Source organism: Carlito syrichta, unplaced genomic scaffold (genome assembly GCF_000164805.1).
Source record: "Carlito syrichta isolate Samal-C Ts95f unplaced genomic scaffold, Tarsius_syrichta-2.0.1 Scaffold313431, whole genome shotgun sequence".
NCBI lineage: Eukaryota > Metazoa > Chordata > Mammalia > Primates > Tarsiidae > Carlito > Carlito syrichta.
Genome location: NW_007257527.1, coordinates 311,027 through 327,605, shown reverse-complemented (window position 1 = coordinate 327,605; position 16,579 = coordinate 311,027). Strand labels below are relative to the sequence as shown.

Sequence of the window (16,579 nt, the reverse complement as noted above, 5' to 3'; positions counted from 1 at the left end):
TGAGAAGCTGTGAGACCAGACACCCACAGCAGCCTGATGGAAGGAAAATTATTCTTTTTTTATTGTTTACTATAAGCTTCTACACAACTCCCTTCCTTCCCCTTGAAAATATTTTGACGAGGCAGATTTCAACCAATATTGCCAGGATTATGAATTAGACCCAGGTGTTTTCTGTGCTCCCCCAACCCTTTACATGCCCTTGTTTCTTTCTTAAATTAAAAAAAATATAATTTTTCTTAGAAATAAGGTCTCTCTCTGTCGCCCAGGCTGGAGTACAGTGGTGCAATCATTGCTCACTGCAGCTTTGAACTCCTGCTGCCTTTGTATTTTTACCACTAGTGACACTTTCCAAGACCTCTCATGAGTTGTACGTATTTTTATGTTCTGTTTTCTGCCCATCTACACCTACAGTTGCAAGGAATCTATAAATTAATGCATTTTAAGAGCTTATAATAGAAGAGGTGGGGGTAAGGGGATGCCTGAATCTGATGCCCCTACCTGGAGTGTTTGCAGAGTCACAAGACACAAAGGAAAAGGAATAAATGCTTAATGCAGGCATCCAAAGATTATTGAAGGCTAAGAGAGATGCATGTTGGGTGGAGGCTGAGGCACGATGCTATGTTTAGCTGTGCTATGCAGGTTGCAGCCTCTGTCTCCCTTCATGACTTGTCCTGAGGTAGTTGGGTAGGAGGCTAGGGGTGAAGATGGTGCTCATCTAAGGAGGCTCCCTCTCTAGCCATCCTTTATTGAACCTTCCAAATCCTTGGATGGTGAAAGGACACGGTCATGCCCTTTGTGGTCTTTTAAACTTATTTGTCTTAGATGTGGAGAACTTTTTTTCAAGGAATTAAACAAAAGTCAGGTGAGGAGATATCATTAAAAGCAGCTAAGTCAAATTGGTTTTTTTTTTCCTCTGAAATCACTACTGGATCCTATTTCTGAGGCTTCCTATGGAAAAAATTATAGTCACTGATGAGAAAAAAAAAAACCCTTAGATTTTCATGTTTGTCCACAATGCTGGAGTGTAGATGCTGTGTAGAGAGCCAGGCTGGGCATGAGCAAAGACAAAAAAAACGGCTTCAGGGCTTGTTTGTTTGTTTGTTTGTTTTGGAGGGCATTTTCTCATTCCCTTCCTTTCAAAAATGCTGGTTCACTGGGCAGTCAATGTATTCAGCAAATCTATGTTGAGGGCCACTGTGTGCCAGGCGCTGTACTGCTAAGAGCACAGAGGCAAATAGAAACAGAAATTTGATTCTGCTTTCCAGAAGCTTTCTACCGAGTGGGAGAGATTGACTTAATAAGGTTCATTCACAAGTGAGCGTGTACCTACCCAACCTGAAACAAGCATATGAGCACTCAATACACAATCTAACTCCCTTCTTGCATGCTTTTCTAGAGTAAAAGGGCTGGAAAGCTGAAACAAAGAAAAATGTTTCCTATGCTCCCTAGATGTAGTATATGTTCTGCTAATCAGACACATTAGGCATTGATTCAGAACCAAGTTATGTTGGGGAGCCATTTTGTCTGGCACAAATTCTGATGCAAGGTACTAAATCAGCCGGTGTGGTGGTGGCTTTCTGATTTGTCAGCTTCCTGTCTCTAGCAAAGCTAGAAGCTTCCTTCACAGCCTAGTTTTGAGGTACAATTTTGGATACCATTTCTGGAATCTCAGGCTAGATTCTGTTTCTTCAAGCCTCCTAACACATTTCTGTAAATTATTATACCCTTGATGACATCCTTTCGCACAGATTCCAGGTAGAGTTGATGATATTTTCTGCAATTAAACTCTTCCCTGTTTAGCGATTGGTACCAGAAATACTATGGGCAACAAAACAATAAGAAAGTGGGACCATATGATTTGTTTGATTTAAAAATATGGTTGGGTTGGAAGGTATTAAAGGAGTCTTGAATGTACATTTTAATCAACCTTCTGATGCAATCCATGGCACCAAGTGATGCAATAGTTGATTGACTTAATAATAGTCATGGTCACCTGGAATGAAGTACCACAACAAGTGGCTGCTGCAATGGATCGTTATGAAAATCCAAGAAATATAAGAGGTGTAGAAGTGGACTCTCTGATTCTAACTACACTGAGTAACTTCAAGAAAGAGCATGACTTACTCAAGACACAGTTAAATACACACACACACATACACACACACACACACACAGACACACACATACACAATGTAGCCGGGTACAGTGACTCACACCTGGAATCCCAGTACTTTGGGAGACTGAGGCAGGAGGATTGCTTGAGCCCAAGAGGTCAAGACTAACCTAGACAATGTAGTGAGACCTTGTCTCCACAAAAAAATTAGAACAAAAATAGTTGGGTGTTGTGGGCGCATCTGTAGTCCTGCTTATTTGGGAGTTTGAGGCAGAAGATCATTTGAACCCAGGAGTTTGAGGCTTCAGTGAGCTGTGATTGTGCCACTTCACTCCAGCCTGGGTGACAGAGTGAGATGCCAAGACACACACACACACACACACACACACACACACACACACACACACACAATGGAATTTCTATAATTTCCCTAAAGGAAACTCTAGTAACTTTAACTACAGAACTGATCTAGGCAGTTATCAAACATAGGTTATTGACTTATAGTGTAGTTCAGTGGTGCTCAAATTGTGAGTCAGCAGAATCAGTAACAACTGGGAACTTGGAAAATAACATGTCCAGGCATCATCCCAGACCTATGAAAGCAGGAACTCTGGGTTAGGGGCCCAGCAATCTATGGCTTAAAACCCTCCAGGTGATTCTGATGCACACTGAACCCATTCCACCCACCTTCTGACCATTTATGTCAAGGAACAAAAACTGAGACTTGTAATGATGACATTTGGGAGGATTTAGATGGTTCCAGCTGCTCTGGATACTCATACTCCACAGAAAGCCTCCTTGTCCAACATAAGCACTTCTTCCTGTTATGTCTAAGGAGATGGGTCTAGGTTTGCTTGAAGATTTGTCTGAAGTCTTCAACTTGCTAGAGAATGTATATTATCTTCATATCCCACTCCTTCCCCTTCAAAGCCTCCAATCTATGACAAGTGTCAGACCTCAGCAGGGCTCAGGTAGGACAAAAACAACTTTATACCCAGGAAAAGGCTAATAAGGAATTGCGAGGTTTTGTTCATTTTTATTGCCTTAAATGTGGGGACAAATGTGGGAGAAAATATTTGAAGATGCTAGTTTGTGGAGGATAGGATATTACTTCAGATCAGGTTGAATTTCTGAATATAGTTGTAATTATTAGTAATTCTGCTGAAACCTCTGGGTACAGTTCTCATTATTTGCACAGAAGGTTGATTAAAATGTACCTTCAAGGCTGACCTACACAGCGTGAAGCTGAAATATGAATCATTTCTTGATAAGATGTAGAGCAAGCAGTTCAAAGTTTTAAGCAGAAAAGGTTAAAGCGGATTTACCATGGGCAAACTTCTTACCTACCTCCAAACTATGTTTCAGCATCTTTGAACAATCACCTTCAGACTGGGAAGCAATGTTACTATTGAATGGTGATCCCGGAAAGCAACTGTGAACACGAATTTCTGGGATAACAGGCCAAGGAGCAGCATAAGAGTCAGAAGCAAGGTGGGATTTTTACCACAATTTATAGTAGAAATGAAGTGGTAAATAGAGAGATCTACCACAAGGAAACCTATGGCAGTGTCTTAACCTTTCATGGAATCCCTATAATTAAATTAGGTTTGAATCATAACAATAACAAGACATGAATGATTAAATCTTATAGAGGCAGCTCATAAATTCCCACGATGTCATCACTGCTCACCCAATCCCCAGGCTTGAGTTTGTCTCCAAATCTTGCATACAAAGGAAGCCAGGGAGCCCTGCAGAAGGACCTTGTGATGTCACAAGTACACCCAGGACATGTTTTTCCCTGCCTACTCCAAAAGGATATTCGTTAATTTACCAGGGTAACTGTGTAGTGGGAAAAGGGAAATAGCCATATATTTCAGGGAATATTGGCTTTTGACTATAAAGTAACATAATGAAGAATGTCACCATGATCTATCTGGCAGGATACAGGATTTGGGAACCTAGTTACCTTACAATGACACCTATGGGTCTGCAAATTCATACTGTGATTGTTTCCATATTTGCTGCATATAGATGACTGAATATCCATATATGTTTTCTGTCCCCTCCCCCAAATGAGGATTATGATACAATAAAAGTTCAGATCTTGATCTTCCTGTTCTTATGCAAAGTAAAACCACACGCTGGGGAAATTGCAGAGATTTGTCCAGCATCAAAGGTTAGAAAGACGTGAGGTGAGGTGGCTGTCTCCCAACAGCTGTGCTCCCTTTTCTCTCACAGAAATAATAATCCCCAATTTTAGGCAGGATTATAGCCATTCTGAAAAAAGACTATATTTTCCTGCTACACTGCAGCTATGTGTGACCATATGACTAAGTTTTGACCAATGGAAGGTGGGTGACAGTGAGGAGAGAATTTCTGAATCTTACCATTAAAATGAAGTAATGTGTCTACCTCCTTTGCGCTGGCTAAAGTGTAGACCAAGGTACCACCATAGGGACAGTGTGGCAATAAGGAGAAGGAATTGGGCCATTGATAACATCAGCATACAAGCTCTAGTCTGCTTATACAAGGATTTCATCTGAGTGTGAAATAAACTTTTTATGCCAGTAGTGTCTTGGGTATCTCTCTAGCAACTAAACACATGTGCTAACAGATATAGGTAGTGAGGCCTGTCATATTCTCATTAAAGAATCTCTTTCCTTGCCTTGTGCAGATGACAGATGGATCTACGAGAGTGTCAGTAGATTACTGTGAACTGATATATGCCACAACAAAGATAAACCTTGGAGACACTATGCAAAGTGAAATAAACCAATCGCAAAAAGACAAATTTTGTATGAATCCACTTACATGAAGTACCTAGAGTAGTTAAAATCATAGAGACAGAATGTAGACTAGGGGTTTCCAGAGGCCAGAGAGTAGAGAGAATGGAGATTAAACAGTTAATAAATAAGGGGTTTCTTTTTGGGATGATGAAAATATTCTGGAATTAGATATGGTGAGGTCATACAACTTTGTGAATATACTAAAAAAAATCACTGAATTTTATAGCATAAAATGGTGAATTTTATGGAATGCTAATTATAGCTCAATTTAAAAAATGAGTGGAAAGTACAATTGTATTTTCTCTTCTCTTGCCTTGTGTGATACCATATGCTTTTGGTTTTCCTCGTACTTCTTTGACCACTCTTTATGAGTTACTGTGTTGGTTTCTCTGTTGCTCAGCCCTTTTTTCCTCAGGGTTCTTTCCTAGACTTTCTTCCGTTTTCTTACACAATCTCTGCATTAGATAGTAGGACAGTCATTGCTTTAAATGGTTCTGATATGCACAAATTTCACTGACTGTTTAAAAGATACTAGAGCCCAGTAACATGGTTCAAATTTCAGTTACTCAGTATATTAATTGTGAGTAATTGCATAAAGTATAAACTTCACTGTTAGCCCTTAAGTCCATGAGTCTCTACATATATAACAGATGTGTATTATGACCAGTGATCAATCATATCAGTTCTTGCAAAATCTGTTAGTGACTGGTCAATGCACATTGTTTCTCAGTTCATGTACAGACAGCAAAACCTGTCACTGAGTTGCCTCTTCGTCTCCTAGTATTAAACCCATATGACATTTTACAAAAATGAGTCATAGAGAAAATTAACCAACAAAAAATAATGTGCAGCCGATAAATTAAAAGGGATAGTGCTGAAAGTGAAAGGGGGTGTGATTAGAAGATTGAAAAGTGGAGACAACAAAGTGAAGAAAGGATGAGACCTAGGCCTGCATGAAACTAGTGAACAAAGGATGCTGAATAAGTCATATAAGTAATAAACAAGAAAATCTGGCTTCCACACTGTTTAGTTTAAGTTGCACTCAAAACAGAAAGCCACTTAGGGTGGAAATGGAGCCTTTACTTCTTCTCCGAATTGAAGACTGTCACAAAACTAAAATCCAATCAGCTTGACTACCTAGTAGGCCAAACATTAAAGTCAGGTGCTGCATTGAAAGGAAATGGTAATTACAAGGAGGCTGAAGAGGAACATGTCACTGCCGGTGAAGGCTGATTTCAGTGTTTAAAAATTGGCATGACTTTGCAGAGTTCAATTTGAACATAAATGGAGTTATAGAAGGAATAGTTGACAGTGCTGCTATTCAAAAGACTCTAGGCATGCAGCCACAGAAACTTGGTGAAGGCAAACTTATCAATTTAAATGAGGAAAATGGTTGTGACAAAAAGGATGAAGGTGTCCTAGAAGTGACACCAGCAAAGAACCAAACAAACAAAAACCTTCAAATTAAATGAAATCTCAGAGATATTTTCCAGTATTGAAAGGGCAAAAGATAAAATGTTGGAAGCAGATCCAAATACATAAAAGAATATGATAATTAGCCAAGACAGAGAAAAGACGCTTGCTTTATATCTTAAATTACAGAACAAGAAACAAAAAGTGTTTTTAACTACTTTCAGGTTTGTTTGTTTGTTTGAGTCAGAGTCTCACTCTTAAGCCCAGGCTGGAGTGCAGTGGCATACTCATGGCCATCACAGCCTCAACCTGCTGGGCTTAGGTGATCCTTCTGCCTCAGCCTTCTGTGTAGCTGGAACCACAGGTGTGTGCCACCACACCTGGCTGATTTTTTGATTTATTATAGAGATGAGGTCTCGCCAAGTTGCCCAGGCTGGTCTGAAACCCCTGGACTCAGTCAATCCTCTCACCTCCACCTCCCAAAATGTTGGGATTACAGGCATGAGCCACCACACCTGGCTCAGTCCATTTATGTAAAGAAATAAAACCCTTTTAGTCTTAATGCTTCCAATGTTTTACATTTTAGTGCACCAATAAATGCCTTAGAACCTTTTCATTTCCAAAAATAACGTATTTAAAGTTATGACAAAAACAATTTTTAAATTTCAAACAAATTCTATTTTTTTCCCATTGATTATCAAGATCACTTCACAGGCTCTCAGCTTGCAAAGGCATTTCTATGGCCCTGCACTACTGTGTAAAGCCAAGACTGCCTGTATTCATTAGGATGCAAATACAGAAAAATCAACTCAAACTGGTGCAATTTTTAAAAAGGTATTTTATTGGCTTACAAAACTGAAATGTTTGGTGTTAGGTCTTTTTTCAGACAAGACTGGGTTCAGAGCTGAAATGACATTTATAAAACTCAATTCTCCTTCTCAAACTGGATTTTTGCTCAGGCTCTATGTGATGGCTTTTAGTGGCTCTCTAGTTTTACATGGGGGAGGACTTCCAAGGAAAATAAAATTTATTTATTAAAAATTGTGCACTTATTCTTATATGTTTAAACTCGGGTCGTTTTCAAAGAACTCTCTGTTTGGTGCAATATACCTACCAAGACACTTTTTCCACTGCTCAAAACAGTTTTTGAACTCGTCCGTTTTGATGCCTTTTCGTGCTTCTGCCATTTTTTGTTTTACCTTCTCCACACTGGTGAAACATTTCCCTTGGAGGACAGTTTTCATAAAGGGAAACAAACAAGTCACTAGGGAGAGTAGAGCATGGGGGTCATGCCAATTTTAGTCAAAAATTTCTGAACACTCAGCACAGGACGAGCAGTGTGCTTGTAAATCACCCTTCATGAAATGGGCAAGCGAGTTGAAAGAAGCTCCAAAAACAGAAAAAAATTCACTGAAGCTGAACTTAGCTTCTCATAACAACACTACCTGGTACACTGATGCCAGTGGGTTCCTAGGACACTTACATGGGGTGGGGATGTCTGTACTACAAGGAACCCACTCTTCAAAAAAAAAATTTTGATTTCTTGTTTTGGGTACCCCTCATATATATTTTCTGGATCTAGTTCAATCAAATTGAGTGAAACAGGCTTTTTTTAAAAAATCTTTATTTTACTATAGAGATAGGGGTACAAGTCAGGTTTAGCTACATAAGTAGTCCACATGCAGGTCTAGTTTAGGCCTCCATCAAGCCTTCCCTTCCCCTGGTTTAGGATTAGATACTCTTTATATTGTTACGTGTCCCCCTCCCCTGGCTGATCCCTCCCTTGTGCTATTGTGACTAATGTTCAGGTTCCACTTATGAGTGAGAACATGTGGTAAAAAAAAAAAAATTAGTAACTCCTGTACACGGCCTTTGAGTCACACTTATTTTATTAGCTTAGGCTGCCACTTCTTACACCCAATCACTGGGGCCAGGCGTATGTTGTACATGATCATCTACTTAACATAGACCTGGGTTTCATATTCTATCATTGGGGCCAGATTTGGGTGGAGTCCCACCCAAATCACACAGACTATTGGTGAAGACACACAAAATACTCAAAAGAAAATCAAGGAGAATGTGCTGGCAGACAAATTATAACTGTCTGTGGCATACCCTTGGTGATCATCCACTCCTACACCTTTATCTTCCACATGAGACTGACCCCAAGAGCTGTCTAGAAATTATGGCCTATATTTCCAACTCTTTGTTAAACAATTCCCCTTGGATTCCATGCAAGTACTCAAAATTAATGTGTCTGAAGGCGAACCCTTTATTTCCTCTGCCCCTAACCCTAGTCAAGTCTAGGTCTCCTCTTTGTTTCCTGTCTCTGTGAATGGCATCACTATTTGGTTGCTCACACAGGAAACCTGGGAAATAGCTTAACTCTCTCTCGCCCAAGACTAAAATCATTCTCCAATACACTCTTGTTAATTGTGCCTCTAATATTACTGAAATCAACCTATTTCTCTTCATTGGTATATTTCCTACCTCATTTCAGCATCCATCTTTGTCTTTTGCCTTGATGCCCAGTCATTGATTTTGGTTTTTAAAAATTTTGCTTAAATATCCGTGACATAAAATTGACCATCTTAACCATTTTTAAGTGTACAGTTCCCCGATTATTACGTATGTTCATATTGTTGTGTAATTATCACCATCATTCATTTCCCATTTCATTCTGTAAAACTGAAACTCTATACCTGTTAAGCAGTAATTCCTCTTTCTGCTCCTTCTGACAACCACCATCTATTTTCTGTCTCTATAAATTTGACTATTCTAGGTACTTCATATAAGTGGAATCAAACAGTATTTGTCTTTTTGTGACTGGCTTAGTTCACTTAGCATACGTCAGGATTTCCTTCCTTTTAAGGCAGAATAATATTTCATTGTTATGTATATGAACTATTTTGCTTATCCATTCATCTATGGACACTTAGGTGGCTTTCATGTTTTAGCTATTGCAAATAATGCTGCTTTGGACATGGTTGTACAAATATCTCTTTGGGATCCTGCTTTCAATTCTTTTGAGCATATACTCAAAAGTAGAACTGCTGGATTATGTGGTAATTCTAGTTTTAATTTTTTTGAGGAATGGCATATTGCTTCTCACAGTGGCTTCACTATTTGACATTGCTACCAACAGTGCCCAAGGGTTTCAATTTCTCCACATCCTCATCAATGTTTGTCATTTTCTATTTTTTTGATAATAGCAATCCCAATGGGTGTGAGACACCCTACATTGGCTTTTATTTTCTAAACTTTTTTCATACTGTATACAGAATGATCTTTAATAAACATACCATGATTGTATAACCACCCTGTTTAAATCCTTCAGTGGCTCCTTGTTGGCTTCAGGTCCTTCTGACCTCCTTCACATCTCATGAAATTGTTTATGATTTTCTCCCTGGCTTATTTTTCCAACATTTCTGCTCCCTTTTTCACCTTTTCCTCTAGAACCCCTTCCCTACATACTGTCCACACATGTACACTCTATGCATCAGCCACTCTGAGATTTTTTTTTTTTGAGGTCTGTGAAAATGTTATATTTTCCCCAACTCCAACTCCTGATAGACTCTTTTTCTTCTTTATCACCTTACTGCTCCTGCTCATCCTTGAGGTCTCAAGATAAGCAGCATTTTTTTTTCCCAGGAAAACTTCATTGATAAATTCCCTCCTCTAAGCTCATTCTGGCACTCCTAATAAATGCTCCCAGAGCACCCTATCCTTGCTCTAACATCATACCCTAAAATTGTCTGTTTACTTATCACATTTCCTTTAGTCCTGTGCTGCCCTATGTGGTTTTTGAACACTAAAATGTAATTAAGGGAGACTGAGGGACTAAATTCTTAATTTCATTTCATTGTAATAAATTGTAAGTTAAAATTGATATCTGAATCAGTTATAAAATTTTAAAGTATGTTTGCAATAACTTGGGTATGTGAGTCTACTTTTTCAAATGTAAGTTTATGAAATCTAACTACAGATAAAAATTAAGCATCTGAATAGAGATATACTTTAAGTATAAAATGCACTATAAGTTTTAAAGACAATGCAAAATAAAGAATGTAAAATATCTAATTAATAGCTTTTTAGGTTGATTACATGTTGAAATATTTTGATGTATCCATTTAAAAATTATTAAAATTAATTTTACTTATAAATTACTTTTCAGTGTAGCTACTAGAAAATTTTAATTACATGTGTCGCTTAACTTATATTTCAATTAGCCAACAGTGACCTAGGCTATACTTTCTGTAGGGACAGGAATCATGACTGCCTTATTTACTTATTTTTAAAATTTTTATAACATTCACTATGTGTCAGTTATTAATCTATGCATTAACTTGAAATTGCAAGCATTAACTCTTGATCCTTTTGAGCTGAGTATTATCATTATCCGCATTATACATACTGTATATGAGGAAATTTGCACAATGAGATTAACTAGCTCAAGGCCACAGAGCTGACTTGTAGTGTTAGACTGTAGAGGGGATACAGAGACCTTACTCTCAATAACTTTGCTATACTTTTTAAATTTTTATTTTTGTAGCTTTGGGGACATGTGAATGAATGATTGTTACATGGCTATATTACGTAATGGTGTGATTTGAGCTTCTAGTGTACCCATCACCCTAATAGTGAACATTGTATCTTGTTTTTTCTTTTGTTCCAGGTATCTAGAGAAATAATTACTACCCAACTTTTAAAATTAACAATAATAATTTATCAACGAAATATTTCAAAATTAACAAATCTGTTTATTCATAAGTATTAATTGAACTGTTTCTGCCAGGTACTATGCTGGGTGATGAGGACTCTAGTGTGAAGAAAACAAATGCTTTATTTTTAAAAAAAAGTCTTTCTGATGATGGCAACCATTTAGTGAGATGATGATACTACAATATTGTTTAGTACAATACAAATACACTATTCAAGAACACATAAAGGAGCTCCTATCTCATCCCGGAGATGAGAAATAGGAGGGGAAGGATGAGAGAACATCTCAAAGGATTGAGTAGGAATAACCTAAAAGTGGGTAAGTGGGAGTGGAGAGGTTGCTGTAACAGGTACTGAGTGGGGAACAAGATGAGCAAAGGTAAGAAACAGCCAGGTGTTGGTCACAAAAGTGGTTTGAGGCAGTAAATTACAAATTCAGATTTACCTACCTATATGATGGAGCACACTGGAAGTTGGAGAGGAGATGGGGGGGAAGTAATTATGACTTCAAGCAGAAAATAATTAACAACAGGATGTTGCTGTAGTCCTGAACACAGATGATAGTAGTTTACACTAACATGCTGGCAGTGGTGAAAAAATATACACACTTTAGAGATATTTAAGGGATAAAATAGACCTAACTTGATATTTGATTGGAAGGAAGATGGAGTTTATTGCATATGTTGTAAATTACTTAATAAATACCTATTTTTATTTTTTTTCCTGCTAAAGGAACCCTGGATTTTTTGAGACGCCCAGTATGCCCATCTTGAGCCAATGAATCTCAACTAAAATAATCCCATCATAACAATGCCATTGTTTGTTTCCTCAGTCTCTCTTGTAGCTGGGCTAGTCATCTGGCCTATTCTGACAAATTAGCTATTCGGAGAAGTCTGCTGGGAGGTTCTTTAAGAAAAGCTGGGTTTCCTGGTAAAAGAGACTCACATGCCTTTTGCCACTTCTTTCTATATTTGTTTCCTTTGAATGCAGAGGTAATCCAATCTCAGTCTCATCAGGCAACACCATATGAATTATGGAAACATTGCTGGATGTTTTTAGGTTATTGAATCAACCTAAATTCACCACCATCTACCTTGAAACTACTTGTTATGTGAGAAAAATACAGCAATAACTATGCTTCTGTAAACTGACTATAGCTTGTAGCTGAACACATGCCTATTTGATATTTGGTTAAATGAAAGTAGTCAAGGGTTTTCTCTGGTTTCTTGCTTAAACTTTTGGGTGAAAGGTGCAGGGCAATCTGGGAGTAAAACAAGGTTAAGAGGAAATTTCTTGGTCTAAAGATTGTTTATGTGAAGTTTGATGGAATGGGTGTAACCAGGGGACATTTGATATACATATTCAACATGTTAGAGAGAGCTCTGGCCTGGAGACACAAATTTGAAAGACATGAGCCCATCAATATGAATTTGTCAAATAAAATAAAGATACAATTTAAAAGAATATATTGCAGATGGAGTCATACTTTTCAAGTACAAATATGACACGTAGTTAGAAGTGTCCCCCAAGATGTGTAGATCTAAGATGTTATCTGGCTGCCTGGTTTGGATATAGGATATGACATCACTTGAATGTAGGTTGGAAGCACGTAAGAAGGTAATCCAGTGGCAACAGCTGGGTTGGGGTTCTCTAAAAGTAGACCCTGATTTGAAAATTCAAGTTATTTGATAAATTATCCTAGCAAATATAGGTGGGGGAGTGGAGAAGTGATAAAGGAAAATGAAGAAAGTTAGCCAAGGATGTGCCATCAGGCAATTACCGCTGTGGGTGACCAGAGCTTCACACTGCTGGAGAAATAATGGAGGTATCATAGAACTTATGCCTCAGTTGATCAACCTGAGTGAGGGAGCTGGGGTGTCTATAGACCATTTTCTGTCAGTCATTGCTAAAGGCTGTTCCTTTGCACATGGGCAGAGCAGGCTGTACAATGAGAAGCCTTTGTTGGCAGTTGAAAGTGCCCAGCACACACTTTAATGGGTAAGGTCAAGGGTGAGGCATTGACAGCATCTGAGGTGGAGCCTAGTCAAAGCCATGGCATAAAAATGGGTACATCTAGAAAAAAGAAATTAGAGTTGAAACAGGAGAGGAGACAGCACCTGAGGGAATTTTATGAGCTAAACAAAGTGTTTGTATGACTTTGAACATTCTAGCAGCCCTGGGCAGCAGGAACAAAGGGATTGTTAAAAGAGCTAACCTGCCCTCAACAAAAGGAACACTATGTTAAAGAACTGCAACTTTAGTGGCATTTGAGAGCAGCTTCTGCATTTACTACTAAGTCTTAATTCAGAGTAGACTAAAAATGTATTTTCCTTTCTTAAAAAAGAATAGTCCTTGAGAGAAAATAAAACAAAGCAAAAACAAAACAAAACAAAACAAAAACAAAAACAAAAAACTCTGCCCACTACCAAAATATTTTGATTCATCTATTTTAGTGGAAGGAAAATTCTGAGACTTTGGAAAGTGAAATGAAAGTACTCATACTTTTTATGAGTTTGTTAGTTGGTGACTTATCATAGGTTCAATGCCAATATGTTAATGATCTTGAAAATTATATATGACATTCCTATGCCAGAAAATGCTGCTAAATTCCTGGAAGGACAAGTACATTGTGATGTGAATTATATAGAGATGAAGGAGCACCACATCTGTATTCAGAGATGAAAATATCTTGCTGGCAGTCTTATTTTCACAGTTTGCCTGTTAAGTTTGCTTGTGATAACCAGATAGCCTATGTGCAGTCATATTTACTTCTCATTGAGTTTGAACTTTTGCCATATAGGAAGCCAAAAGAGATTTATGTTAAAGAATGTCTGTTGATTTAGACCTCATTAGTGATTTAGACGACATCAAACCCAAATGACCCGGCACTTGATACACTATCGCCAGGGACAAGATTTTCTACTGACTTTTCTGAGGAATCCTATGAATGCAAATGACCCTGAACATGAATTGAAAGTTATTTGATCCAGAAATACTTTCTTTCAGACAGAATATGTTAGATCTGACTGTAAAACACCAAGAAATTTAATTGGAGATTCTAAAACATCTCACATATTTCTCATGATGGCCCATCTGGCCTGGTGATGTTTGACACACCATTGTAGTATAACATGATGGCTTTGGCTCTGATAGAAAGCCTGATGTTTGCAGAACACACTGTAAACACCTTAGGTAAGGATTTATGTTTTAATGGGAAAATCTCAGTTTCTTGTAGCACAATGTCCTATATGCTGAGTACACACAGCTTTTTTAAAAGAGAGCAAGTACAAAAAGTCTTAGTGCATTCTCTCTGAATAACTTTTCCCAAATGGTGATGAGAACATAGCAAAATCATGTACAAGTTACGTAACTGTGATAAACAGCTTCTAGAAAGTTGTGATTCAAACAAGAACATTAGAATATGCATTGTTTTGAAGCAGAAATTGTTATACTCTGTTTCCTGCTAAAAAAAAAAAAGAAAAAAAAACCAAACAAACAAATGTAAATAAAAACAATAGACCAGTAAGGCCAGCATTAGGCAGAGTCAAGAAATAAAAGGCTGTCCTCTTTCAGCACCTCCAGATGTGTCTTCATGGGAATGAAGAAGTGGTTTTGAAAATATCTGCCACACAGCCTATCAGTTCCTCCCCTAGCATCCAAAATGATGCTGATTCAAGCCTCCTTTTAAAAACACATAATAGTCACATTTTTACCTACTCACTTGGTGTGAATGACAAATTTACATTCCAATTCAGCAGAAAGAGACAATGGAGAGAGAACAAAGGTGCAAGAAAGCATTTTATGATTCATTTCAAATATAAATCCTGGCCCTAAGTGTAGTACTTGGGCAGCGCGTTCGGCGGCCCCTTGGATCTGTCTCCTGCTTCAACAGTGTTTGGACGGAACAGACCCAGGAACGGCCTCTCTTCCAGCCTCCCATCGCCCTCCACTTACAACTTCCCAGACCACCTTCTCCGCCACCTCCTGTTTCTGGGACCAGCGACCACAGTTTTTGCGGATAGCTCCTTTGTGCCGACCAACCATGAGCTCCCAGGTTCGCCAGAATGATTCCACCGAGGTGGAGGCAGCCATCAACCGCCTGGTCAATTTGCATCTGCGGGCCTCCTACGCCTACCTCTCTTTGGGCTTCTATTTCGACCGCGACGATGTGGCTCTGGAAGGCGTGGGCCACTTCTTCCGCGAGTGGGCGGAGGAGAAGCGCGAGGGCGCCGAGCGTCTCTTGAAGATGCAAAACCAGCGTGGCGGCCGCACCTTCTTCCAGGATATCCAGAAACCCTCTCAAGGTGAGTGGGGTAAAACCCTGAATGCCATGGAAGCCGCCATGGCCTTATAGAAGAGCCTGAACCAAGCCCTTTTGGACTCTCATGCCCTGGGATCCACAGACCCCCATCTCTCTGACTTCCTGGAGAATCAATTCCTAGATGAGGAGGTGAAATTCATCAAAAAGATGGGTGAGCATCTGACCAATCTTCGCAGACTGGCCGGCCCGAGTCAGGGCTGGGTGAGTATCTCTTCGAAAGGCTCACCCTCAAGCACGACTAGGAGCCCAGCGGCCTCTGGGGGGCCCCCCTCAAAGTATCAGGCCTTCTTTTGCCTGAGCCTCCCCTCCAGCCACTGGGCAGCTTTTTCACCGCCCTGGACCAAAAAAAAATAAAGCTTTTTGCAGAAAAAAAAAAAGTGTTGTACTTGGAGAGAAGATGGAAAGAAAAGGAGGACCATTCCTGTAGTTCTTTTCTCTTGCCTCTTCTACACAGACACAAATTCAATCCCGGGGTATTTTCTAACCTGGAGTCCACGTTGCACACTCCATCAGAGCCCAACTCTCTTCCTCAGAATTGCCTCTTTTGTAACCTATGTTAGGTATTAATAAATTCCTGTATCATACTTCCACATAACATATTTGCATTATAATAAGAGCCTTTTGGAAATAATGTTTTGTTGTTGTTGTTTTTACCAGAGGATCCCTTCAAATGGTGAGAATTTTGGGTAGCACATAGATGCATTTGGGAAAGCAAGTCTTTACAAGTCTCACACATGTTCCACTCAGACTTGTACCAGTGTTCTTAGAATAGGATTTTCCAAGGTATGTGTTGCAAGATCTTAGTTCTTTGAATCACTGTACAGGAGAATGAATTCACATGACCAAATAATTTTGAGAAATATTCTCTGCCATGCCATCCCCCTGGAGGGTCACAATGACTTTAATAGAGTAAAGGTCCTCAGAAATCCTGTGGTCACTGTCAGGGTCAGGGATCTTAACTCACTTCCAAACTAGCAAGATGGTCTGCCACCTTTTTATGGATGCTGGGAGAAGACATGAGATTCCTGGATCAGAGATGAAGAACATGATTACAGCACAGCATGTAGCATGAGCTTCACGCATGCTTGGTACTACTGGTCTCCCAAGACCCATAAGCAGCTGCAGAGAGTACTCAATGGATGCTGTGCATGCAGTGGTTTTATGTTGTGGCCAAAATAATTCACCTTTGAGCCTGGGCAATCTAACTCTTTTTTTTTTTTTTTTGAG

At 39.1% G+C, this 16,579-nt stretch overlaps 1 pseudogene across 1 annotated transcript; it reads left to right on the top strand.

The window, feature by feature from the left end:
• The first annotated feature begins 15,061 nt into the window (after positions 1-15,061).
• LOC103272988 lies at positions 15,062-15,594 on the top strand (annotated as a pseudogene). The gene has a single exon (XR_505158.1). The product of XR_505158.1 is annotated as a ferritin light chain pseudogene (transcript).
• The last annotated feature ends 985 nt before the right edge of the window (positions 15,595-16,579 follow it).